The following is a 26120-nucleotide window of genomic DNA, read 5'->3' on the forward strand; positions in this document are numbered from 1 at the left end:
GCATGGGACTGCATCAGAGAGAGCCTCACACATCTTGACACGCTGAGTACGACCAGACAGATAGCTAGCCAACCATAACAATACTCTGCCATTGACTCCCAGGGTGAATAGTTTATCAATCAGACGTTGATGTTGGACACGGTCAAACGCTTTTGACATGTCAACCATCACTATACCTGTGTATTTTCGCTCTTGTTTGGCCAACAGCCAAGGGTTGGCGGCTAGAACTAATGCATCTTCGGTAGAGTGCATTTTCCTGTAGGCAAACTGACTGCTAGGTAATATGCTATGTTGCGTGAGGTATGCTGTGAGTTGCTTCTTTACAAAGAACTCCAAAATCCGGGACAGAATAGGGAGCAATGACACTGGTCTATAGTTAGTAGGGGATGTTGCATCGCCACTCTTGAACAGTGGACTAATGTGTGATGTTTTAAAACACACTGGCACAGTACCTGATGTCAAGGATGCATTGACTAGGGTGGTAAATGGAGGTGCCAGGACATCTGAACACTGGTGCAGTACAATTCCAGGAATGTTGTCACTCCCAGATGCTTTGTGAGGACTCACAGTTTACAAGCATTGTGCAACATCAGACACGCTTACCGGCTGAAATGTTGAGAAGCTAGATGCAGAGGCTGGACCATGTGGTATATGCAGCTCAGGTGGCCGCATAGGGTCATGCACAATGTCTCCAAACAATTTACTGAGTGACTCAAGCGGAGCTTCAGGTTCTTTCCGTGTCTTCTGTCGGCCTGTGACATCGTTCATGACAGCCCAAAGTTGCCGTTGATCTGATGTATCACATCTCTTAGTGAAGTACAAGTTGCGCAGACTCCTGTCCAACTTCCGTGCTTTGGAGCGAGCTGATCGGTGTGCTTCTTGAAGGTTCTGATCGGTTTTGTCTCGGAGCCAGAGACGATGCGCCCGGTTCCGTTCACGAACACTTGCCACTAACTCATCTGTAATCCAGGGGCAAGGACGTCGAGATTTGCGGCGCCGTTCCCGAAGTGGAGCATGTTTGTCTAGAGTGGTCTGGATTCCTGCAGCGAGTGACGACGCAAGCACATCCACACAGACAGAGTCACAGGTAGTTAGCGTCTTCTCCAGGTCACATGTAAACATATTCCAATCCACTTTGTGCAAACAGCGAGTCTTGCGCAGATGCTGTCCCTTCAAGTGGTGACTTGCTGAAATTGGCAGCCTGGCAAGTATTGCAGAGTGGTCACTGATATCCAAATGTATGGTCTCGCAAACACCCTGGATCGGGGTGGTAGACAAGAATAGATCCAGTAGTGTGGCGGTACTGCTGGTAACTCGGGTAGGAGATGTGACGTGGTTGCGAAGGTTAAACTGGTTGAGTACATGATGCAAAGGAGTCACAGCATGGGCATCATTAAAGTTTACGTTGAAGTCTCCTACTAGCACAGTTGTGGTCTGCGGTCCACTGCAGGCAGTCTCTAGGTTTGACTCCAGCCCATCCCAGTAGCCCGCAGATTCACTAGGTGGTCGATAGCAGCAGCCCAGTAAGACCGTCTCATTGCCTGGTCGACCTGGGGCTAGAATCTCCAGCCACAGCATCTCCAGCTCACACTCGAGGTCACGTCTTCGACGGACTTGCAAGGACGTATGACAGTAGAAGGCAACACCGCCTCCTTGCCTTCCTCCCCGATCTTTGCGGAACACACTGAAATGAGGAATGTTTACTTCTCCGTCTGTTACATCGGCTGACAGCCAAGTTTCCGCAACGCCTAGGATGTGTACTCCACGGGTTGAGATAAAGTCTTCAATTTCTGCTACTTTTCTCCTAAGGCTACAGACATTTAAGAAAGCTACACTGGTCATGATCTAATACGATATGGTGAGTTCACCAACTGTCATATGCCGGCCGTTGCTCTCGTTGTTTCCCATGTCCTCCTGTTCCATGTCCGAGTCGGTCAGTAGCTCATTTCTTGAAAAGTCAACAAGTTTTTTTGGCACTCTGAAGGTTTTCCGTCCCTTGGCCACCATAAAGCCTCCCTTGTCATCTGGAGGGCATTGAGCAGTTCCCAGCTCCTTGTTAAGCTGGTCTGGTTTGGCTGATTCCTGAGTAGGTGAAGAAACTTGATGTGTCCCAGTTTCAGGTGCTGAAGCTGTACTGTTTGCTGACTGGCTTGTACTCACTGTTGGTTCTGAATTTGCACCCACTGTGTCATCCAGTGTCCCCTGGGCCTGGCCCTCAGTACCCTTCAGCGCGCTGGCTGCTGCATCAGCGTACGGACTGGGCCTCCTGGTGGGTGCAGAGTTTGGCGATATGAGTACTGGAGCCACACCTGTAGCACGTGGGAACTTGACCCCTGTGCCAAACGCGCAGTTTCTGACGGGACTCAGACAACATGATGGTGGAGGGTACGATAGCTGTGGGTACTAAGTTTACGAATGTAGTACCAGTTGTGAAGGTGCAGCCTTCCACAGCCTTTGTTTCCCGCTTCGGAACACCAATGACGGATCCAAATTTCTCCATCGCGGACGTAATGGCGGACAGTGGGGTGTCATCCGCTACACCAAATATATGCACGGACACAACTGCTCCATCACCAACTACTAATACTAGTTGTTTTCCTTCAAATTCTAACCCTCTGGACAACACCTCGTCCCTAACGGCAGTGCAGGAAAACGAAACTCTACAGAATCCGCGCCTTCCACTCAGATCCACCTGCTTGATATCATCAGGTCTTACACCACCTGAAAGAAGAAGTCTGATAAAAAAGGCATGATCCTTCGAGGACCACCCTTCATTCAGCTGAATGGAACAGATTCTAGACAGGTTGTTTCTTGCATCGTCTCCATCGCTTACATTGTTAATAAAGTAGTCCACATGTCGCTTCAGCTCGTCCTACTTATTGCCATATTAAAATTATTGTCTCCTCGTCGAATTTTTATAATATTATAATAATTATTATTATTATTAATTTGCTTGTTCGCGTTGGCATCAACCTGAATAAAGCAGGTATATAGCCTTCGCTTAAGCTTCCATAAAAAAGAAAGCTCATCCTAAACGAGAGGGCTAGAGGGAAATATAACGATAACGAGATACAGAATACAAAGAAATCCAATGAGTTCAACGTACAATTCAAAACAAGAAAGAAAGGAAAGAAAAACAGAGCCGAATCCACCGATTGATCCATCAATCGACAAAGGGGACTAATCCGTTAGTGTTGCAAAGTAGAAGCTGATTATAGTTGCAGATCTCCAGGCCAGGGCCAGCATATTGCCGATTCTGGATAGGTCTCCACAGCATTTGATGTGGTAATTATCATAATGTTTGATAAAATTGTTAGAGTATCTAGTATCTAGAGTACCGAGTATCTAGTATCTAGAGTATCTAGTGTAATTGTATCCGTTATTATTGTTAGAGGTATCTAGTGTAATTGTATCCGTTATTATTGTTAAGGGTATCTAGTGTAATTGTATAACTTCAGCCATTACACACAGCACACATTAGTTCCTTCCACTTTCGACGATCCTGGGCGAGCTGCCTCAGTGCAACTAGATCCTCGTGTGATGTGAGGGAGTTTGTGGATCTGGAAATTTTCAGATCGTTGTTGATGGATCGCGGGAGTGTTGTTCTCGGGCGGCCTCGGAACCCTGAGCTTACTGGCTGAAAGTATGCTGACATATATATATTTTTTAAATATTATTCAAATAATCTACGTAGAGATAAAAGTTTAATAATAGCTATGAAAAGTATGAATGCCGCAGACATCACCACACAACATGACAATTTGATGAGATTTGATGAGGGTGAAATTCGTAAGAAGTCAGCTGTGTACTTGCATTTGTTATCTCTTCCCGATTGTTTGAGTGTGTGTGATGATTCCCACTTCTCTGTACTGTGTCGTGCCCGTTATGTCCAGCAGTTGAAGGTCCTTGAAGCTGTTTGTATTCGTACGCATAAGCCCGATTTGTGTAAGCAAAAAGAACATGTTTTAGCACTTAGGTTATTTTCGTGAGTTTGCACCCCGTGTTCATGAGTTGTTTCTGCACTGTTCATGCCCGTTTGTCACACTTACTCTTTATTTTAGTTCTCACTTTTTGTAATACTTACCACAAGTTACCCGTCATGTGTCACACTTCTTTGGATTTTTAACCTTTGTTTTCCCTTGATCTCTTTAGTTCCGTATTTCCACAGATGATCGGAAAGTGAAAATCGATTTTGGAAACACACAAAACCAAACCTTGAACAAATTGTCATGTTGCGTGGTGATGTCTGCGGCGTTCATACTTTTCATAGCTATTTTTTTAAATTATTATTATTATTATTATTATTTTTGTAGAAGAGAAAAGGACATATGGATACGAGTTAAGAGTAACTCTCCATCACTGTAACATGACACTTTATACAGTCAGAAAGTGCAATAACTAGGCACAAAACTGACAGAGTACTGAAACATTCGACGTCCTGACACCTAGCTTCAACACATCTCCGTAGCGCTAACCGACAGCCTTCCAACTTGGAAGGTTCAAGGTTATGGAAAGACCAAAGAGGGGAAGGGGTTACCGCTACGGAGATGTGTTGAAGCTAGGTGTCAGGACGTGGAATGTTTCAGTACTCTGTCAGTTTTGTGCCTAGTTATTGCACTTTCTGACTGTATAAAGTATCATGTTACAGTGATGGAGAGTTACTCTTAACTCGTATCCATATGTACTTTTCTCTTCTACATTTATTTATGGCTCAACATCCGAGTTTCATTATTATTTTTCAACGCAATAAATAGAGTAAGCTGCGCACTCAGTACAAACACCATTAGCAAAACTTGTTTTCATGTAAATAAAGAAGCTTGTTCCTAAACGTTTTCGTCGCCATCTCATCAGAGGATTCACATGAAAATAAGTTTTGCTAATGGTGTTTGTACTGAGTGCGCAGCTTACTCTATTTATTGCGTTGATTACATTTTTATCTCCACGGAAGCTTTTTAATTATTATTATTATTTTTATTTGAACAATTTCAACCCAATTATTATTATTATTATTTTTTATTATGTGCAAGCCTCTTTTACGGGCAAAATTAACACAATGTATTAAAATGCAATACAACATACACTGGAGAAGAAATCAGGAAAATAAAATATGAGCTCAAAAATGGAACGAAAAATAGCAAATAGAATCAAAACTCACGATGGAATCAAACTCACGATGGAATCAAACTCATGATGGAAACTACAGTACAACCCAATGAGTTGAAAAACCAACCACAGAATAAGATATTGGGAATAGAGTCAGACACAACAACAACCGAAATAAGTACACCAAAAATCTGTCCTACAAAAACAAAGGAACAAGAAAAACAAGAAAGACGAAGTGCAAAGAATCCCCCAAAAAGAGGGGAGAACGGGATGAAAGAGGACCGGAGAGCGGCAAACCCCAGGAGGACTTAGCGTCACGTAGTGGCGGGAATGCGGGCCTCCACAGAAACAGCATCCACATCCGCCGCCACACCAGGTGCACGGAATGCACGGCGGCTCCCACGAACCATCAGGACGGACTCGCAGACAAGGCTGAAAGCCAGGTCCGTCCGCAGCTTTCCCATCACGAGGGGATAAGGCTGCGAGAGCTTGGTGGAGAGCTTCGTTCCGAGCAGCTTCAGGAACCGGGTGGCCTCCTTCGCCAGGGCACCAGCAGAAGACAGGACGATCGGGGTGAACGACGCGTGCTCAACTTCCCGGATCCGGGCACCGTATGCCGACTGCTTCTGACGCTCGTGCCATTGGAACACCTCAGCCAGCGGGCGGGATCGGTACGACTGTGCGTTGGTATAGAACACCCTTACATCAAAAAATGCATCAGTCTGTACCGACCATAACCCCCTGGCCTTGATGTCCGGTCTGGCGTCGTCCGCAGTGAGCAGGGCAGGACCATGGTCAAACGTGCGGACCGTCGGTAGAGGTTGCAGCGGTGGCTCCAGCTGCACATCCTCAGACACTTGAGAAAGAAGTTGGCCCAGGTAGTTGCGGACATGGTTGTGCCGGTGGATGGGATAGCCGCCCAACTTGCACATCATTGCGTGGTCGATGGTGAACGGCCGGCCGCATGGACACTCGGTAGGTGAACCGTGGATGGTGAGGCCATACCGAATGCATAGGGCATCAACGAAGGACCGCCGGTCGAGGGAGTATCCATGCTCGCGAACAGGAAGACAGGTCAGCCATGCACCTGTTCCCTTGGCCTGGAGGTGCTCCAGAAGCATTGGTGGTAGGGCCTCTGGACCAGCTGTCTGCAGGACGGTCTTGGTTGTCACAGACTGGGCTTGCTTGGCAGCAGCCTTGGCGGCGCAAAAGGCTGCTGGGTCTACGCTGTAGAGGGAGGACTGGTCCGCGATAAGTTGCTGGAGACTACTCGTGATGGACAGAGATGCTGTCCGCTGTTGCGGGGCAGCCTCAACTGGATTGAGCACTGCAAGGCCACCATGACGCACAGGCAGAGCAAGAAGGCTGCGTAGAGGGGCAGGGACGACTGGCACACCCAATAGAGCTGGCAACAAGACGGGGCGAAGAGAGGACTCGAGAGGCTCGAAGACGTCTGGTGCACAGCTCGACACGCGCATCAGGAATGTCCAGCGGTGACGGTACCCAAAGACCAGTGCGGCCCACACGGCTTGGGGCTCGGCCTCGGCCACGTTCGCCAGCTCACGCATCTCAGATGCCCAAGCCTTCACTCGAGCATTGCAAAATGTTGTCTTGAAGGCTTCCGAGGCCAGATTAGCACCCAGGTAGGGGCGGCCCTCAGTGGTGATGTGGACATCGGTGTCGGCGAATGCAGCGTTGGCAGGATCGAGATGCTCGGGCTTGACAACCAGCCAAGTCTTGGCAGCGTTTGGATAGTAGCCGAATGCTGGGCCAAGTTGACAGATCTGGTCCCACCAGGTGCGAAGGCGCCGCAGCAGGCCAGCGGCTCCCGCGTCATCGGCATACCATAGCTGGATGGTCGAGGCGTCCGGTCGAGCAGCGGAAGCACCGACGACGGCTGGTATCTCAGGCGATTCGCGGTCATGCACCGTGCCAGCTGGAGAGTCGTCCATAAGGGCGGTGGCGAGGGTAGTGACGAGTGGCGTAATGGCAACAGCGTAGAGGGGCATGGCTAGTGGGCAGCCTTGCGTGGTGCCTTCAGCAGACCAGATGACCGTACCGCTGACGTGGAGAGGTACTGTGCTGCTGTAAAAGTTTTTCGAAATTGTTGCTATTGATGGACATAGTAGTTGGATGTTGTGGAGCATAGCTGCACGGTTCAGGGAATTGAACGCGTTGGTAGCATCGACCAGGAGTGCTCCCTCTGTGTTGCTGCTGTCAAAGTGGCGACACAGGGCATGTGCAGCGGCCTCCGCCCCACATTCCTGCCCAGCACAGGTTTGAAGTGCCCCCGCGGCCTCAACAATGTCCTGACGCGTGATGCGGAGGACCACCTTGGCAATGAGGCGACGGAGGGTCTCCCCAATGCCGATCGGGCGCACACCAGGATTCTTATCCAGGGGCACAAGCCTCCCAGCCAGCAGCGGCGCCAAAGCACCCGAGTCGACGGGAGAGGTGGCGAGGCGCTTCGGAGGAGAGGAGGCCGATATTTGAGATACTCCTTGAACATTCGAATTTCGAGTTCTTGAATTTCGAGTATTCACGGCGGAGGGTACTGGGCACGATGAAGAGAAAGCCAGATGAGAGGCGGCAGCAGCGCTGCCGGCCGTCTGTGACGACGTTGAGCGACAGGAGTTACGGCACGTTCCATGGCGATTGGCGGAGCAGTTAGTACATTGACGTCCAGCTTTGGCGCATTTGCAGCCTGAACAGGTCGAGGCCTTTCCGCACGTGCAGCATGGCGGCACAGCTATAATATTATTAATAGGGAGGTTCCGGAGTACGATTTTTCGTGCCAAAATCCGTGGAGGCTCTACGGATTTTTTTATACGTCGTTTTCGAGCAGTGAAAAGTTCCGGGGTACGGAACTTATGTGTTTGCCGTCATTGCCTAGGTTACGATCGCAAACACGTCACCTTCCCGCGCTATGCCTTTATATTCTGAAAATTTGTACCGAAATCAAAACTTCCCGCGAAAAATCGATGTTTCTCGTACCAAATTTGTACGCGAAAAATCTTTCTGCACCCGATGACCCAAAATCTCCATACGAAGCATGGTTCGTATGAAAGCCAGTCCACACGGATTCTCGTGCCGAAAAATCGTATGGAGCACGCCTGGAAAAAATCCGTAGCGCCCATACGGATTTTGGCACGGAAAATCGTGCCCCGGAACCTCTCTATTATCGTGCTCGGGTCGCCGCTGCCAGCGCCGACGGGGAGGACACCCCCGAGGAGGGCAGCGACCCCTCTGGCGCCGACTCTCCACGTCCCGAGGAGGGCAGCGACCCTCCTGGCGTCGACTCTCCACGTCCCGATGGCGACGGAGACGGAGACGAGACGGAGACGAAGTTATTTTTATTATTATTATTATTGTAGAAGAGAAAAGGACATATGGATACGAGTTAAGAGTAACTCTCCATCACTGTAACATGATACTTTATACAGTCAGAAAGTGCAATAACTAGGCACAAAACTGACAGAGTACTGAAACATTCGACGTCCTGACACCTAGCTTCAACACATCTCCGTAGCGCTAACCGACAGCCTTCCAACTTGGAAGGTTCAAGGTTAAGGAAAGACCAAAGAGGGGAAGGCAAGCGCAACGAAAACGAGCAAAAGCTACAGTCTCAACGGAACAAAGAATGTCGATTGTTACTGGACGATGACGAGACCAGTACGATATTTGACAAAGCGGTCTAACTACAATTCGAAGCAGCAAAGCAGCACACCACCCAGCTTGCTTGGGTCATAAATATCAAAGATATACTATCTTTCTGTACACACAAATTAGGCTTGTACAGACGCTGATAGATAGCTTCCAACACTTTTAACTGCAGTCCATAACCATGACGACCACGGCACAATACAGTGAACGAAGATTTTTATTTTTATTTTATTTTATTTTTTTATAATAATAATAATAATGATCAGTCGGGGAAGTGAACTGCCTGAAAAGAGAAAAAACGCCAGACCCACCAGGACTCGAACCTGGGACCCTGCTTGTCATGAGCAATGCTCTAACCACTGAGCTATGGGACCAGGCTGAACCTAGAAGGCGCTGACAAGTTTTTCACTCCAAAGGCAGCTCACAACACGTGCCACACATACTGATGGCACTTGGATCTTTTTCCCTCCCCCAGGGGACCAACCACGGTCAGTTTCTGGAAACTACCAGAGGTGAAAGAAAGTGATTAAATTTGGAAAGGATTGGGAGAACTTCATATTCAAAGGATCAGTCGGGGAAGTGAACTGCCTGAAAAGAGAAAAAAACGCCAGACCCACCAGGACTCGAACCTGGGACCCTGCTTGTCATGAGCAATGCTCTAACCACTGTCTTTTCAGGCAATAATAATAATAATAATAATAATAATAGCCTTATCCCCTCGTGATGGGAAAGCTGCGGACGGACCTGGCTTTCAGCCTTGTCCGCGACTCCGTCCTGATGGTCCGTGGGAGTCGCCGTGCATTCCGTGCACCTGGTCTGGCGGCGGATGTGGATGCTGTTTCTGTGGAGGCCCGCATTCCCGCCACTACGTGACGCTAAGTCCTCCTGGGGTTTGCCGCTCTCCGGTCCTCTTTCATCCCGTTTTCCCCTCTTTTTTTCTTTTTTTTGGGGGGGATTCTTTGTACTTCGTCTTTCGTGTTTTTCTTGTTCCTTTGTTTTTTGTAGGACAGATTTTTGATGTACTGATTTTGGTTGTTGTGTCTGACTCTATTCCCAATATCTAATTCTGTGGTTGGTTTTCCAACTCATTGGGTTGTAGTTTCCATCATGAGTTTGATTCCATCGTGAGTTATAATAATATTTCGATTGAGTGTTCTATTTATTTCCGAAATTGGGTTGTCTTTTTACTTTGACTCTTACTTCATGGAGTTATGAATAAAACCGTTCCCATAATAAATAATAATAATAATAATAATCCAGAAAGATACTAATAAAGAGAAATGGAGTGAGAAGAAACAACACCTATGAAAATGATAATCCTAGCACTAAGGTAATAACAGGAAAAACTGCGAAAGCACTTAACGAACTTGTAAAGACTACTAGTAACCAGGGCCAAACAAACAGAACAAGCTGCTACTAGAACAATTTCAAACGAATAATGCTGTCCTTCTGGACACACAGATTAGGTTTATGAATACGTTGACAAACAGCTTCTAACACTCTCAACTGCAACTTATAACTAGGGGTGAAACGGTTCCATGTTTTTCATGTTCGGGTACCCGAACGCCAGCATAGCTTTCCACGGTTAGGGTATCGGTTCCATGCACTCTTTTCTCCAGACCGACAAAATGCGTTCGTGACAATTATTTTTTAGAAAACATTTTTACGAGCCAAGAACGAGACATCGGAGAGTCCATGTACGTGCGAAGAAGATGACCAGGAGGACCTTTTGGAAGAGCGGTGATTGTAAGGTAATAAAAATATAAGACATTTAAACATTGACAAGGCTCGAGTAGACTTGACATGTACGTGTATTTGTACGAGAACGAGATTTTTCGAGTTTCGGTTCGAAATTTGACGGAACGGGTACCCGATTATTTTCAGCTGGCGGTTCCAAAACCGGTTCCTTACCCGAACCGTTTCACCCCTACTTATAACCATGACGAGCACGGCACAAAACAGAAAAAGAAGAATCAGAATACACCTTGCAGCAATCAGGACGAGATACAAGATGCTTATACACTGATGACTTCCTACTAGAAAACACACGCTCGCACCCACTCTTACTCACACAATCATTCTCGCTCTCACACTCACCGGACTCACTGGACTCACTGGTCGAATCCTCCTCAACGACGTCCTGCCTTGGAGCAATCAGGTCCCGTCTCCTCCCATCCCTTGTCTAACGCTCCTGTTGTGCATTCCGTTGGCTCTGTACTTCCGTACTGAACTAGGTCATGGTGTAATTCGCAGTTGTTCTTCTGGGTCTCGTTGATATTGAGGTAGGTATTGTTGTCGTCTCTGCCGGTGATGCAGCAAGCGATGATGACGCAAACGTGTCTGCATGCAACACACGTGGCGTCGCCAGAGCCACATCCACCTCCGCTGGTGGAGGGACTGACTTGGTCATGGCCACGGGAGCCAATAGTGGACTTGCCGAGTGGGACGCTGGGTCCTGTGTTGCTGGAGGTAGTGGTTGTTTACGGGGTCTTCCCTGCGTGGGACGCTCCAGTTGTGCGCTACGTGGGATAATGTGTAAAGGAGTGTGTTGCTTGATGCGTTCGCTTGAATGCTTGATGCTGCTCCACGTCCAGTCTGTCCTGCTTCCGTGGTCTACATCGTTTCTTCACATTAATCGTTGTTGTCACTTCCAGTATCGGTTCTTTTGATTCAGCACACTGGAGCAGCACACTGATCTCGACCGAGGCAATCGGAATTGCAGGGACGCAGGGCGTAATGGGAGAGATTCGCAAGCGGCAATATCGGAGGTGACAACGGCCAAGTCGTCGGGTCAGGGAAACGGTACGTCGGCAATCAAGTGTCACCTGCCGGGCAGTGCTAGTTGTCGTGAGTGTTTTGTCGCGTGGTAGGTCTTTGTTACATCTTGCCGTGTTGGAAGCTTTGTACATACGTTAGTTAGACCCTGAGCTTTGTGTTCAGAAGGAGCATGTGTTGTCGTTGCAGTTGTTTGGCACTGTTCGTCGTGAAGGTGCGAAATTAGGGGTGAAACGGTTCGGGTAAGGAACCGGTTTTGGAACCGCCAGCTGAAAATAATCGGGTACCCGTTCCGTCAAATTTCGAAACGAAACTCGAAAAATCTCGTTCTCGTACAAATACACGTACACGTCAAGTCTACTCGAGCCTTGTCAATGTTTAAATGTCTTATATTTTTATTACCTTACAATCACCGCTCTTCCAAAAGGTCCTCCTGGTCATCTTCTTCGCACGTACATGGACTCTCCGATGTCTCGTTCTTGGCTCGTAAAAATGTTTTCTAAAAAATAATTGTCACGAACGCATTTTGTCGGTCTGGAGAAAAGAGTGCATGGAACCGATACCCGAACCGTGGAAAGCTATGCTGGCGTTCGGGTACCCGAACATGAAAAACATGGAACCGTTTCACCCCTATTATTATTATTATTTTTGTTTTACATCGGAAGCTCAACAGTGCAGCTGCACAAATATGAAGAGGCCGATAGGACCAAAAAAAATATATAAAAAAATAAATAAATAAACAATGTATAATATACATCAGTGTAAATGTTCATACATCAGTGTAAATGTTCAAATGTTTAGCAAAAAAAAGGGGATGAGTGGTGAACATAAAGAGAAAAGAAGAAAAACGTATGCTGAATGAACCTGGGCAATATATACATGTAGCTGGTGAGAGACTAAACGTTGCCAACGTTGTCAAACAAAATTGCACGATATCGTTCACACCAAACTGGATCATTCAATAAGCGCTTCAAACCACGATCGAACTGAGAGGTAAACAAAGAGGATTTCAAGTCATTAGGTAGAGCATTAAAAAACAGAGCAGCACGAAGCACAAAGGATTTTTGACCGAGTGTTGTTCTGCATTTTAAATAAGGGATATCATGTGTGTGTCGCGATTACGCGTGCTCCGGGTAGATTGCGGGGCTGGGAATAACGATGTAAATACAGGCAAAGGGCGAAGAATATGATTAATGAAAATGAACTTCCCAGTTGACACCAGAAAATAGTAGTCCAGGGGCTTAACATCAAGGTTTTTCAGAAGACCAGAAACACTGTCCCGGCTCGAAGCCCCACAAGCCGCTCGGATAGCTCTATTGTACACGCTTACTAGACGATTGTGATCCTTCGCAGTAATGAGTGTGACGAAGGAACAGATGCAGTACAGAATGTCAGGAAGAACGACAGACAGGATGTACTGGCGGCGTGCAAGTTTGCTCAGTTGCCGGAAGGTGCGACGTAAGACACCCACCTTCTGGGATACTTTTCTAACAATTACATCCATATGCTTGGTCCATGACAGGCAGTTGTCAACTTGGATACCAAGGAGACGAGTTTCGGTCACACAATTAAGTGGCTCACCTTGACACAGTGTCATTAGACACTTGGGTGCGTCGTGGGGTTTCGGCCGGGGGAAATGATCATAACACCTGACTTTTTAACATTGATCATCATGTGGAGCTTTTGTAGCTCGTCACATAGTACATTCAAGCAGGGAATGACGGAGGCAATACACAGTTTGAGTGAGGGGGCACTTCGGTAGAGGGTCATATCATCTGCGAACATGGGAAGGGAACAGGTGAAGGAATCCGCTATGGTAGGGAGGTGGCTTATATAGACATTAAAGAGTACAGGACCCAGAACAGTACCTTGCGGGACTCCACGCGAAACTGGGAGGACTCTGGATGTAGCATGTGGTAGAGTGACTTTCTGCCGACGATCATACAGGTATGAGGCGAACCATGCTAGTGCTGTCCCTCCAATACCCTTGGCTTGCAGTGAAATGAGGAGGCACTGGTGGTTCACCCGATCGAATGCCTTACTTAGGTCTAAAAACACAATCATGGTAGTGTGTCCAGTGTCCCGGCTCCCAGTCCACTGGCATACAGCCTTGGTGACGAGTTGGGCAGTAGAGTGATGGCGGCGGAAGCCATACTGGTCTTTATGGTATGGGCACTTGTCGTCAAATAGCTGCTGGAGCTGTCTAAGAACGACTTTCTCCAGGGCTTTGGCAATGACACTACTAAGGGATATGGGTCGGTACTGGGACGGGTCTGATCTGTCACTGCGTTGGGACTTTAACACTGGGCAAATGTTCGCTTCTTTGAACGTGGACGGGAGTATACCAGAAGAAAAGGAGGCATTAAACAGGATTGCTAGAGATGGGGCAAGAATGTAAGCGGCAGACTTCACAAGACAGGGCAGTATATTGTCTGGACCCGGGGCTTTGCGGGGCTTCAGGTCTAGTAGAAGAAGTTCTACTTCCGCAATGGTGACAGATGCGAACGACTCCAAATCGGTGGAGGAGACCGGCCCGAGCGGTACGTTGTAGGAGGCATCGGGGTCGTGAACGATTGAATGGAAATATCTATTCAGCGTCTCTGCTTCGACTGAGGTTTTGGGTTTAGCGGGTTTACGTTTTGTTACGCCATTGATCGCCGACCAGAACTTCCGAGGAGATTGTTCATAGTCTTGACAGAGCTCCGAAAAAAATTTGTTGCGGAGCTGGCGATACAGGTTGTTAGATCGGGTGCGCAGTTGCCTGAATTGGAGTGCAGTAACTGGATCTTGGAAAGCTGAGGCTTTTAATCGGCGGAAGGCACTTTTGCGTTGTCGTATCATGTGCAGTAGCTCCTCAGTCATGAAAGGGCATCTTACTTTAGAGGTAGGCCTCCCCGCTCTTCGTGAGACAATTGGCGCGAGTTCATCCAGTGCACAGTTGAACTTCTTCACCCACTCAGCGGCCATTTGGTGGGGGTTCGTGGATGAAAAAGAGTGTAGGGATACCGATTTCAGCAACTTATGGAATTCCTGCATACAGAACGAACTATAGTCTCGACTGGGCTGCCTTGGCTTGTGGTCTGGCGTGTCAGGCTGCAGGGAAGTGATAGGCACGGAGGTTGTGATGATGCGATGGTCAGAGAATTCACAGTCAAAGACTGAGGCGGTTGTGGCGTCTTCCGAATTCGTGAGGATGCAGTCAATAGAGGTTTGGGTTTGCCGTGTAATGCGTGTAGGGGCGTTTACTAAGTTGGAGAGATTAAGGGGCAGGAGGATGGTGTGGTATAGGGCTTTATAGGTACTTGATTGCTTGTCCAGGAAGTTCACATTGAGGTCTCCCAACAAGTACAGCTCTTCGCAATCGGCGCAGTCTACAGCTGCAGCAAGACTGTCCCAGTAGTCAACGGACTGACCTGGCGGGCGATAGATGCAGCCGATCAATATCTCGGATCCTCTTTGTGGCGTACATCGTATGCAAAGAAGCTCTAGGGCATCATGTGAGTAACGTTCGTCCAGGGAAACTCTGAGGGTTTCTTTCACATAAAGGCACACACCGCCACCTTTCTTGCAGGGGCCGCATGCTGTGAGACACGAGCAGCTTGTCATGCATGGTCTATCTCTACGGTAAAGGATGGTTCCACGGATATGCACTTCCAGGTCAGAGACACTGTTATCTAGCCAGGTCTCGGATACGGCTAATATATCCAGTTGCTGTTCTATCATTATGCTTTCAACTTCACACAGTTTGTGGCGTAGACTGCGTATATTGATGTGGCCAATGTTAAGTGTACTACTGTGCTGGGTCAGGTGGTGGGTGTGTGGGTGAAACGGAGCGGCGTGTGGATTAAGCTTCTTGCTGATCCGATTGGTGTGTTGAGCATGCGGGTTCAAGGGGAGTGGGTCGGTGGTGTGAGCCATTATTATGCTTTAATGGGTTTGGTGGCCCAGGCCTCTGTACCAAATCGCCACTCTCTTACAGTACGGCCAACTTCGTCAGGCCAGAACGATTCTTCCGCGACCTTCTTGGCGTCCGTGACCAAGACTGTAATACGAGCAGAGGCTGTTCTAAAGTGCACGGAGGTGTACACGACGCTTTGTACTACAGATACACCTTGTACCTTGCAGTGTTCAGCTATTGAATCCGCATCGCAGTCCGGGTCAACATTTCCAATGTAGTACACCGTCACACGGGGTCGTCCTACGAGTCCAGGTGCACTCTTGGGTGTTTTCGGTGCAGTGTATCGCGATGTCTCCTCCCTACGGTGGTTTGGCTTTTGCGGACGTTTGTCGTGGCCAGGTGCATGCGGCCTTGGTGGCTGCCTTGCGGAGTCTGCGTACGAATTTTCTACAATGTGCTGTGCAGCTGGGCCTTGTGTTTGTACCGGTGCACGTGGTGATGTGTGTGACAGGTCTGGGGTAGCGTCGGTACTCATACTAAAGTGCATGGGGAGAGTACTACTTGTAGTAGTTCCGAGATGAGTTGTATCACCAGGGTCAGCGTGGACGTGGGTCAAACGGGATTGGTGATCTTGTTCAGCATGCAGTTCACGTCGGAGCTTTTGCACGTCGTCCTTCAACGCCTGAATTTCCCTGTTGGAATCTCTCAGCTGTACATTCACATCTTTCATCGTCTTTAGCTCTGATTTCAATTCCCTTAGGGCGCGCTCACACTGCGACCAAAACCAGCGTCCATGCGGCCATACGGCCAAGTTGCATGGCAACGGCATGAACTTGACCAAAACGTCGCGGCCACGTTTCAAATCGTGACCGCGACCTCCGGAGGGGGGTGCCACGACTTGGCGGCAACATGATCGTAGACGTGAAGCGTATTTGTGTACAACCTGGCCTGAAGTATGTTCAATTTCTCAAATTCCGGTGTGTTGATTCATGAAAATCGGCGGTTGTCGATGTCACCTCGACATTTGCACATTTTAAAATTTTTGTAGTTGTGGTCCTGCACGCACGCACCGCCATATATGCATTCTTTGCCCTTTTTGGACGATGTCGATTTTGTTTTTGTTTTTGTAGTTGCTTCGTTGTGATCGGGTCAGTGACCAGTTTCTACAGTGTACTCGTTCAATACTATGGCAGCTTGGTCTGGCTTTTCGGTTTGGTAAGTCATCTTTCTCTACTTTTCTGCGGTGATGGAATGCCATACCTCAAGACATTTCAGTTACATATCATCGGAAACTACAGTTCTCATCTCGGCAACAGACGAAAGAAACCACTACCGGAATTTCCACTGCACTGGCACTTGCCCTGACCACGAGGTCAGGAAAGCGAAAGCGCTTGGATGTCAGCGGCAGTCCCTCAAGAGTCCAAACCTACCTGATTGTATGAATTATTTTCGTCGACTTCAAGAATACGAGCCACGAGGCAATTCCTCCAACATGCAACATGCGAAAAATTACATCCAAAACGGGCCACAACTTTATTAGGAAACGCACGAACTCTTTTGGATACGAACTGCAATTCGTGAAGTTTGTGTGACAACTTCACGTCTACGCGTGTACGAGGCCTAGTGTGAGCACGACTCCCACGTTTCTGCGTTTTGCTGACGCATGGACGCGTGCTCATGGTCGCAGTGTGAGCGCGCCCTAACTACCCCGGTAAGTTCGGAGAGTGCGGCGCAAAGGCTAGCTACATCAGGGTTAGCATGACTTACGCGAGCCGAGTCCTTGGATCCTCTCAGTAGGGCAATCAGCATTGGCCTGTTCGCCTTTCTGGGGAACTCCAGTCCCAGTCGCTGGATGAGCTCCTTGAGCTCGTCATATGCGAAATAGATCTCTTGATATTTCTCTCTCTTTCTTGTCACTACGTTTTTGTCACTTATTGGACTTGCATGCTGTTTTCTTGATTCTTCACATCTCTTTTTTCGTGTCACTTCAACACATAATTGGAGTGATATATTTCTGAACTTCTTTTCCTTATAGTTGTAGTCTTTTAGCTTATTTCCATCATTCCCTGTAGTATGTTGACAAGAAGGGAACGAAAACGTTCAATACTTTGACACATGTCCTAATAGGCCTTATGCACATTGTACAGATGCACGAAATCCCGTATAATCTTGTAGAATCCCGTAAACCCGGTTGGGTGTTGAATGTGCAGGACCCTATTGTGTTTACTGCTATTTCCACTATGAAATGGGCCTTGAAGGCATTTCATACGAAATCTTTTTCCGGCAGAGATCTAGCTAGTCGTTAGTTCAATCCCAAAGTGAAGAAGGCTTGAAAAGTGATCGTTTGCCATGAATTGTGAGGCTAAATGGGTCAAACGCGCATGTATAGCACACAATGAACACCCAACCGGGTATGTACACACCAACGGCCATAGTACAGAACTTCGTACATCTGTACAATGTGCATAAGGACTATTGGCTGGTGGTGACTCTTGCGTAGATGCATGCGTAGATAATACATTTTTTGTAATAATAATAAGAAGAAGAAGTTGAAAAGTTACAACCTCCAAGTGGGTAATATAGCAAAGTATACAGTCAACTTCGTTTATAACGACACTCGGTGGGGCATCAAAAAAGTGTCCTTACTCGCGTTATATCCAGTATACAGTCAACTTTGCTAATAACGACTGCGGATATAATGACAATTCGCGAATAACGACAGCATTTCCGTGCCCAGAGCAAAGTCCCTTCCAACTGTAATACATATCATGAGACTTCGGGTATAACGACACTTCGCGAATAAGGACACTTTTTTGACGCCCCACCGAGTGCCGTTATAAACGAAGTTGACTGTATTCACCAGTTATAGATCACAGGAATTAGTGGGGGTTAATATGAGCTGGGTATAAACTGATATGTACAGTCAACTTCGCTTATAACGACTGCGGCTATAACGACACTTCGCGAATAAGGACACTTTTTTGACGCCCCACCGAGTGTCGTTATAAACGAAGTTGACTGTATAGAATATAAGCTGAGTCCCGAGTCTTTACGGGAAATAAAACCCAAGGCAAAAACCGAGGCGAAGCCGAGGTTTTTTTGGCGAGGGTTTTTCCCGTAAACACGAGGGCGAAGTTTATATTCTATTTAAATTATAGTATAAAAGACACGATTTTTATTTGCACATGACTTACGTACGTCACGGCTGTCCGCGGCTGACCAGATTACAATATGGCGTCGTTCCACCGGGTTTTAGAGAAGTTTTGGAAACTCGATGCGAATCGGTAAATTCTTGTGAATATTTACAAAACCAAGTTGGTTTTCAGTATGATTCGACACAAAAAACGCAAACAGTTGAAGATCGTTTGAAAATTTGAAAGAGGAGCATGATCTGGTGCTCCAAATGTTTTTCTTTGGAGCGTTGGAAATACAAAACACGAAGACAGACATTGCTGTCACCGCGCTGTCTTCTTACCAGTTTACGGGGAGACTGGACCTTGGTCCTCGGCTTTCCTTTTCTGTGGACGAGGAGCCAGCGTACTGGCTTCTTTGGTTGTGGTTAGCAGATGATGCTCGGCGACAACTTTCAGCCTGGCGAGGTCTCCTGGTATGTTTTTATAGATGGCGTTGAGGGTGTTGATACTCGCGTGCAAGCTCTCTGCCCCTTGCTCCGCGAGCAGGCCCAGACCAACGCCAAGTTTCCTAATGAGCGGCACCGTATGATTCTCTAACAGGTGAAGTTTCGGCGTGATGTTTCCAAGTCGCCGTGCCACAACGTGTCGTCTGCACATACTCAAGAAGCGCCGAACTTCAGACTCCAGCTTATCCATCTCGTCTGCTGAAACTGCCTGGCTGTGACTGAAGATAGCTCGACAAGAAGCGTAGCTGTTCAACAGATTCTCGTGTAAAGATGCTATTTTTTGGGCCTCCTCCGCCAGGACTGGACACCTGGACGTGATGACTGGTACGTGAGCATGGCTGATGGCAGCGACCACGGTGGGCTTCAAGGCTTGGTGGACGTGATTGCCGATGAAAGCACCACCGTGGTACACTTGACGTTCAATCTTGTGGTGTTGGAGAACAGGCTCCACAGAGGCTACGCATGGGCCACTGAAGTCCTTACTGCGGCATAGCTTGGCAATTTCGTCCTTCTAGGCGTCGACAGTCGAAGTGTGTTGCTGGGTCTTCGTAACTGCTGCCTGATATGTTTGCTGTAGAGTAGTCACCAATGCCAGCAACGCCTGTTCCGCTTGGTTCTGGATGTGGAGAGATACAAATTGCATCTGTTGTTGGACCATTTGCTGTCCGTTGACATCTTGGTCAAGTTGCAGCTGTGCGCAGCGGAGTTTCTCGTGGAGGGCACACAACTTGGTGAACGTACCAGCATAGTTGGTGTCAGCATTGCATTTATTTATATATTTATTTATTTATTCACAATCACGTGGCACTAGCCAATGAAATGGTGATGTGGGCGATAGCCAGCCATGGCGGTAATAGAGCTAGAGGGGAGAAAGAAAAAGAACGAAAGGGGAACTGAAAAGCAGGAGAAGCTAGGGCAGGGCTGGATATCAACTAGTATGTTGCATTCTGCAGTAGCTGTGTGAATGTATTGTAACATTGGCAGGATTTTAGATGTTGTGGGAGGAGAGACCAATGGCGGTAAGCAAGGAAGAGAGGAGATGTTTGCATAGAGGCAGACCGCGAATTAGGGAAGCGGAGAGAGTTTCTGGTACGCATGTCTTGAGATTGAGCAAACCAGCTTAGGCAGGAGAGAGCATGAAGAGGAGCAATGCCCAGCTTAATTTTATGAATTGTCTGGCATGCCAAAAACGCACGCGGACCGAGAGCGGCACAGCAGAAGCAAGGCGGTATAAGTCTGCGCTTGGAGTCAGGCGAGGAAGCCGAAATAATATTTTCAAAAGACGCCTATGCATAACTTCGAGTCGAGCAATCAGTGTTTTAGAAATTCCAGCCCAAATTATGCAGCAGTAATCAAAAATAGGCAGAATGTAAGATGTGTAGATAACATGGCGACAGTCGGTGTGGAGGTGGGTGATGTGTGACGAGAGAAATCCCATTACTGAGCTAATACGGCTGTCTAAATTTTCTATCTGGGATTTCCAGGTTAAGTGTTGGTCAATAATGACGCCAAGATGCTTGTGTTTTTCAACGATGCAGAGCGGGGTTGTGGTGCCTGGAAAGGTGAAGGGACTGGTTACTAATGAAGATAGGTCACAGGAACAACTGTGGGGATACACATTACAGCAGTTTTCGAAGAGTTGGGCTGCAATTTCCATTTTTCCATCCAATGAATAACGCCATCTATGTTGGACTGTAACTTGGCACTAGCCTCGGGGAGAGTGGGTGCTGTCACAAGTAGTGCTGTATTATCAGCATATAGTGATGTGTGTTCCATTTCTGCCAGATCGTTTACATACATAAGAAAGAGGAGAGGCCCCAGGATTGATCCCTGAGGAACTCCAGACCGTACATGCCCTTTGGCAGACAGAGCAGAGCCGACACGTACCCTTTGCTGTCTGGCGTCAGGTAAGTACTGAGCCACGTGAAGCAAGTACCATGGATTCCATGGCGCGATAGCTTGTATAGGAGCCCGCGTGTCCATACTGTGTCGAAGGCCTTGCTTAGATCAAAGAAACATAGCATGCTGTAATGGCCGTTCTCACGAACAGAAGGCATCGATTGAACAAGTCTGAGAAGCTGCCAGGACGAAGAGTCGCCTTTTCGGAATCCAGACTGGGACGGATGTAGAACAGGAGACAGGTAAGTGTATAAGTGGTTGTACATAATACGTTCACACAGCTTGGAGATTGTTGACAATAACGAAATCGGGCGGTAATTCGATGCATCGAGCTTACTTCCCTTGTTCTTAAAGACCGGAGTTACAATTGCGTGTTTCCAAATAGCAGGGAAAGCACCAGTTGCAAAAGTGAGGTTAAAGATGAGGCTGAGAGGGTATGCAATACTGGAACAAAATAGTTTCAGGAGTTCATGAGAAATACCATCCGCTCCCGCAGCCTTTCGGGTCTTAAGGTTGCGGATTTGCTTTGCCACATTTCGAAGCAAGCTTCGAGTCCAGTTCCTGCAGGTCCTTCAGAAGGGCTTCAAACATCCCTGTGTAGATGCCCAAGTCGAGATGCAGCACCGGGATGATTGCATTTTCAACGGGCACTGGCAATATCCACGGACGAATGACATTGTTATAGTGCTTTGCCTGTGATATCTGCGAGCCAGCTTCAGAAAATCTGCCGTAATCATCAGCCAATGTAGTCAGTGTGCGTGCCTGTCTATGCGCATCTGTTCTATCATCATTTGGATTGGCCATCTCCTTCTTCGGACACAAACAGTGCAAGCATGGACGCAGTCCGCCAGAGCCTGACAGCCCGTGGTTCATAGTCTGAAATTCGTAGTCGCCGAACATGTACACTCTCAGCTGCCTGCCGTTCCATACCGTGCTTTGCAAATGCTCAATCTGTGCAGCATACTGTCCAAGAGCAGTCTTCAAATTGGCCGGAGTGTCTTTCTCCTCGAATATGCACAGTGGAATGGTGTTGTGCGTTGCGTTCGGTGCTAGTACGTTGGCGATCTGCAAACTTAACTTAAAGTTGCCTCCTCCGTGATCACCGCCAATCTTGAGCCATACTTCGGACTGTGGAATCGTGCCTGAATGCCATGTCAAGCTGTCACTCTCATTGAGGATGTCGAGGAAGTGCATGACAACAGCGACAAGGTCCGGAAAAAATACAGTGGCAGCCATGGAGACATCGCCATTCCGCTTCGACATCGGCAGCTCTGTAGCGGTGTAGCTATGCAGCGTCTTCGCGATGAACTCTCGTATAGAACGCTCAGACTCCAACTTTACTCCGAAGACCTTGAGCCACTGCCGCAGCTTCTTCAATTGGCTCCATGGCAGTCGGAGGTCTGCCTTGATGGCCAGCGCGGTGCCAGGCGAAGGTGAACTACACTTCAAGCCAGCTTCCTGCAAGAGCTCCTCCTGTGCAGCTGATGAGAGCCGCTTCAGCCCAGCAATCATTTGCACTCGAGCTCCATCCGATCCACCAAAAACGGCCTCAGCAATTCGGGTCAGCTCAGCAGCGCGGCGTTTGAGTGTTGAGGCAGACGCATCGGTTGACGGTACACTGCACTCTGGTGTTAGCTGGTAAACTTGCGGTTTGCCCCTGCTTCCCTCGCCAGTTTTCACCTCCAGCCTGCCACCCTCTGCGCTAGCCGTGACAAGACGTGCAGTGAGGTTGGTTGCCACATTGCCCTTCAACTTCGACGGAGAAGCACTTAGAACCTCAGCCTCTGTTGACGATGGGCGCACTGAGCGGATAGGTGTCGTGCTTGGCGGCGGGCTACGTGCTGTGCTGCATGATGGCGTCTCTGCGGGATTGAACGGGCACATGTTGACATGACGTTGCAAGTCATGCAGCGGCACGACTTCAGGACATCCACGTAGCGATGGCTCGTGGAAGTCGCAGTGTATGGACTGGCTGCTGACAACCCTGGTTAGACTAATGCTGGGCGTGCGCATCGATGATGCAGCCATGTCAGCGCTGCAAGACTTGCATGTGTTATTCGTGCTGAGCCATTCGCTTATGCACTCTGCACAACTCAGCTCATTGCAGCATGCTGTTTCCAGGATACCGTCTGCGGCATTCTGACAAATGATGCAAATTTGCACCGCATTTCTGTCCAAAAATCTGTCCCTGTCAAGCGGCAGTATTGCACGATGTTGTCGCGTTGCTCTTGATTGTATGCATTCTGCACTGATATCTAGACCACTTACACTGCTGCCGGCTGCGTGTGCAGGTGATCCATCATCGCTCTGGTGGTTGGGTGCTGTCAGGAGTGCGGCACCTCGCAATGCTGTTTTTGGTTTTGCATGGAGCGCGTGCGCCCCTTTTTTTCTGGCTTGCACACACAGAGCAGTTTGTGTGATGGTGTGGCTCCCATTTGGTGACAGGTCCACAGCCACCTCCACAATGTTCTGACTTTCTACTGGCTCTCTTTAGGGCTCGCTCGCACAGAATATAGATGTATGGTGGGTGGATGTCTGGGCAATCTTTCGAGATATCAATGCCATGCACAGATTTCAGCAGATCACTATATTTTTCCACACTATATCTAGTACTTCGAAGTAGACTGCTTGAAACAGGAAAACTTTCTGCCACCGACTCGGCAGACTTCTTGCAGTAGTGATTTATGCTCATCCATGATCACCCTACGTCCTCACAACAACTGGAGAGTAACACAATTGCAGTTACGATCCAGTAAGTGTGGGAAATACCAAAATTGTGAGAATATTGCAAACGCAAGTCACACGGAATTGATGCACGTCACGGAACGAAATTTTCTACAGCACCAGAACGGACACTTACCTACCCGATTCCAAATTATCTAAACGATACTCAAATGTGGGGATACTATTTGGGGCACAAACGTTGGCTCAAATTCTGCACGACGAACGTCCCAGGAGAGGAAAACAAACGTCCTCCAGAGATAAGGAAACAAATCGAAGCAGTGGTCGCGCGGCATGTACGCGGAGCTGAGGGAAAGGCAAAGCCGAAAAATCGAAAACTCAGGGCAAACCAAGCTGATTGGAGACGAAAAGTGGCGAAGTCTGTGGAATACTTAGCTGTCTAAAGCAACTCCTGGACGAAAATCATGAATTTTTACGCGTTCTCGGCCACCATATTAAATGGGCCAAAGTCGCGCAAAAAAAACAGCCGTGACGTACGTCTGGGTAAAGGGGGACGCATGCGCAGTAATTCCTTGTCATTTCCATGTGCATTGAGCAAGAACGTTGCCTTTTTCATTTCCTTGTAACTTTTTTTGCTTCGAAGAACTATCGCTGAGTCTTCGCGTTTCGAACCTGTAAGTTCCGCAAGAAAAGACGAGCTGTTGGAGGGCGCCGTGTGGAAGTCAACCAAAACGGCAACGGAATTCTGGTGGACTGTTTTTTTTTCCGATTTGTTGCAAACGGATAGCAAATCTTGCGACTGGAAAAAAATGTCACAGAGGGAGAACTTGCGGGCCTGCTCGAAGACTTCTACTGCTCGGCTAAAAAGCAGGACAAATCCGAGTACAAGCGTTCAAGTATGATTGCTGCTCGCGGGGCATTTCAACGCCACCTGAACTCTCTAGAGCGAGGAATCAGTCTGCAAGGTCCGGTTTTCAACAGGTCCATCAAACTCCTGGATGCTGTGCTAAAAGAGAGGAAGCGGACTGGTTTGGAGGCTCCTGTTGTCCACAAGGATAGTATTGCTGATCATGATTGGGTTCTCCTAAAGGAGTATTTCGCCGATGCGTCAACCACACTGGATGTGAAGAAGGTGACTCAGTTTGTATGGTTCCACACTACGCTTCACTTCTGTCTTCGTGGAAACGAGGCACAAACCCAACTGAAGCCGTCAGACCTCGTATTCAGCACTGTTGCAGGCGAGGAAGCTATCTTGTTACGAGCTGAGTATGCCTCGAAAAACCACCAGGGCGGCCTCAAAGGCAGTAGCACCAAAACATCCGGGGCTATCATTGACAAGGACGTGATTGCAGTATTCCGCCGCTATCTGTCAAAGTTGCACCCGGACCTGGACAGACTCTTTCAGCGAGCGAAGTATGGCAGCACGACGCTCCCTGTTGATTCAGATGTCTGGTTCATGAAGTCTCCTCTTGGGCACAACACTTTAGGTAAGTTGTATTTTCTCTTGTAACATTTTTGTGACCTTTCAAAGAAATTCGGTGATTGGTTGAGTGTGCATGAGGGGAGGGAAGATAAGAGGTTTCTGACTTGTTGAGAGCAATGAAATCTCTATTTTACTTGTGGCTATAATTTAATATATTTTTAAATTCTTACGAAGGTTTTTTTGTTTTGTGTCTGTGTTTTGTGTTTGTAGGCAAAATGATGAAAGACGTGTCTGAATCTGCGAATCTGTCGAAACTATACGCAAATCATTGTGTACGCGCCACTTCCATCGTGCACATGAAGGAAGCCGGGACAAAAGATCGGAAGATTATGGCCATTAGTGGACATCGCAGCATTCAGTCGCTTGAGGCTTATGACAAACCAAGTGCGAAGGATGGTGTGTCACTGGCTAAAGCGATCGGCAAAGAAAATGAAGAACCAGTACCTGTAAGGCAGCCCACCATGCTCGAACAAGTTGCACCGCCACCCGTTTGCGAACCACCTCACCAGCCTGCTGTAGCCAGTCCCATTCCATCAGTTCTTTCGGCTCTAAGGGTCAAATTGGTCTACTGTCACTATCAACATGATGGCTCCCGCGCCTGAGAAAAGGAAGAAGCGACTCAGTTTAAAGCTCAAGAAAATACCCAAGAAGGAAGCCGAGGAGAAGCAGGAGTAAGCTTATTTGTGCTCACTTCCACTTTCTGCCTTTCATGTCGTTCTATTCTGTTTTTCCAGTTTTTCTTTTCGTTCTGCTGTTTTTGAAACTCTGGTTTTGAGCCAATATGTGCTGTTTTTGTTCTGTATGACCATGCTAGATTGTGTTTTTTCCTAAAAAGCGGTTTTTGTAGCACCAGATTTTTTACAGCGCCAGGTTTTTTATACAGGTTTTTATAGCACCAGTTATTTTATATGAGTGATTACCAGAAATATTAATTGCTTTTTAGAACACGCAAATGACTGGAGGTTTTTATACTATAA

At 47.8% G+C, this 26120-nt stretch overlaps 1 long non-coding RNA gene across 1 annotated transcript in view; it reads left to right on the forward strand.

Moving 5' to 3' along the window:
- The window catches only part of LOC135818932 (uncharacterized), a 42979-nt gene that overhangs the window by 8499 nt on the left and 8360 nt on the right, over nt 1-26120 (forward strand). The window lies entirely within an intron of this gene.

This window comes from Sycon ciliatum, chromosome 6 (assembly GCF_964019385.1).
Source record: "Sycon ciliatum chromosome 6, ocSycCili1.1, whole genome shotgun sequence".
In the NCBI taxonomy this organism is placed as follows: domain Eukaryota; kingdom Metazoa; phylum Porifera; class Calcarea; order Leucosolenida; family Sycettidae; genus Sycon; species Sycon ciliatum.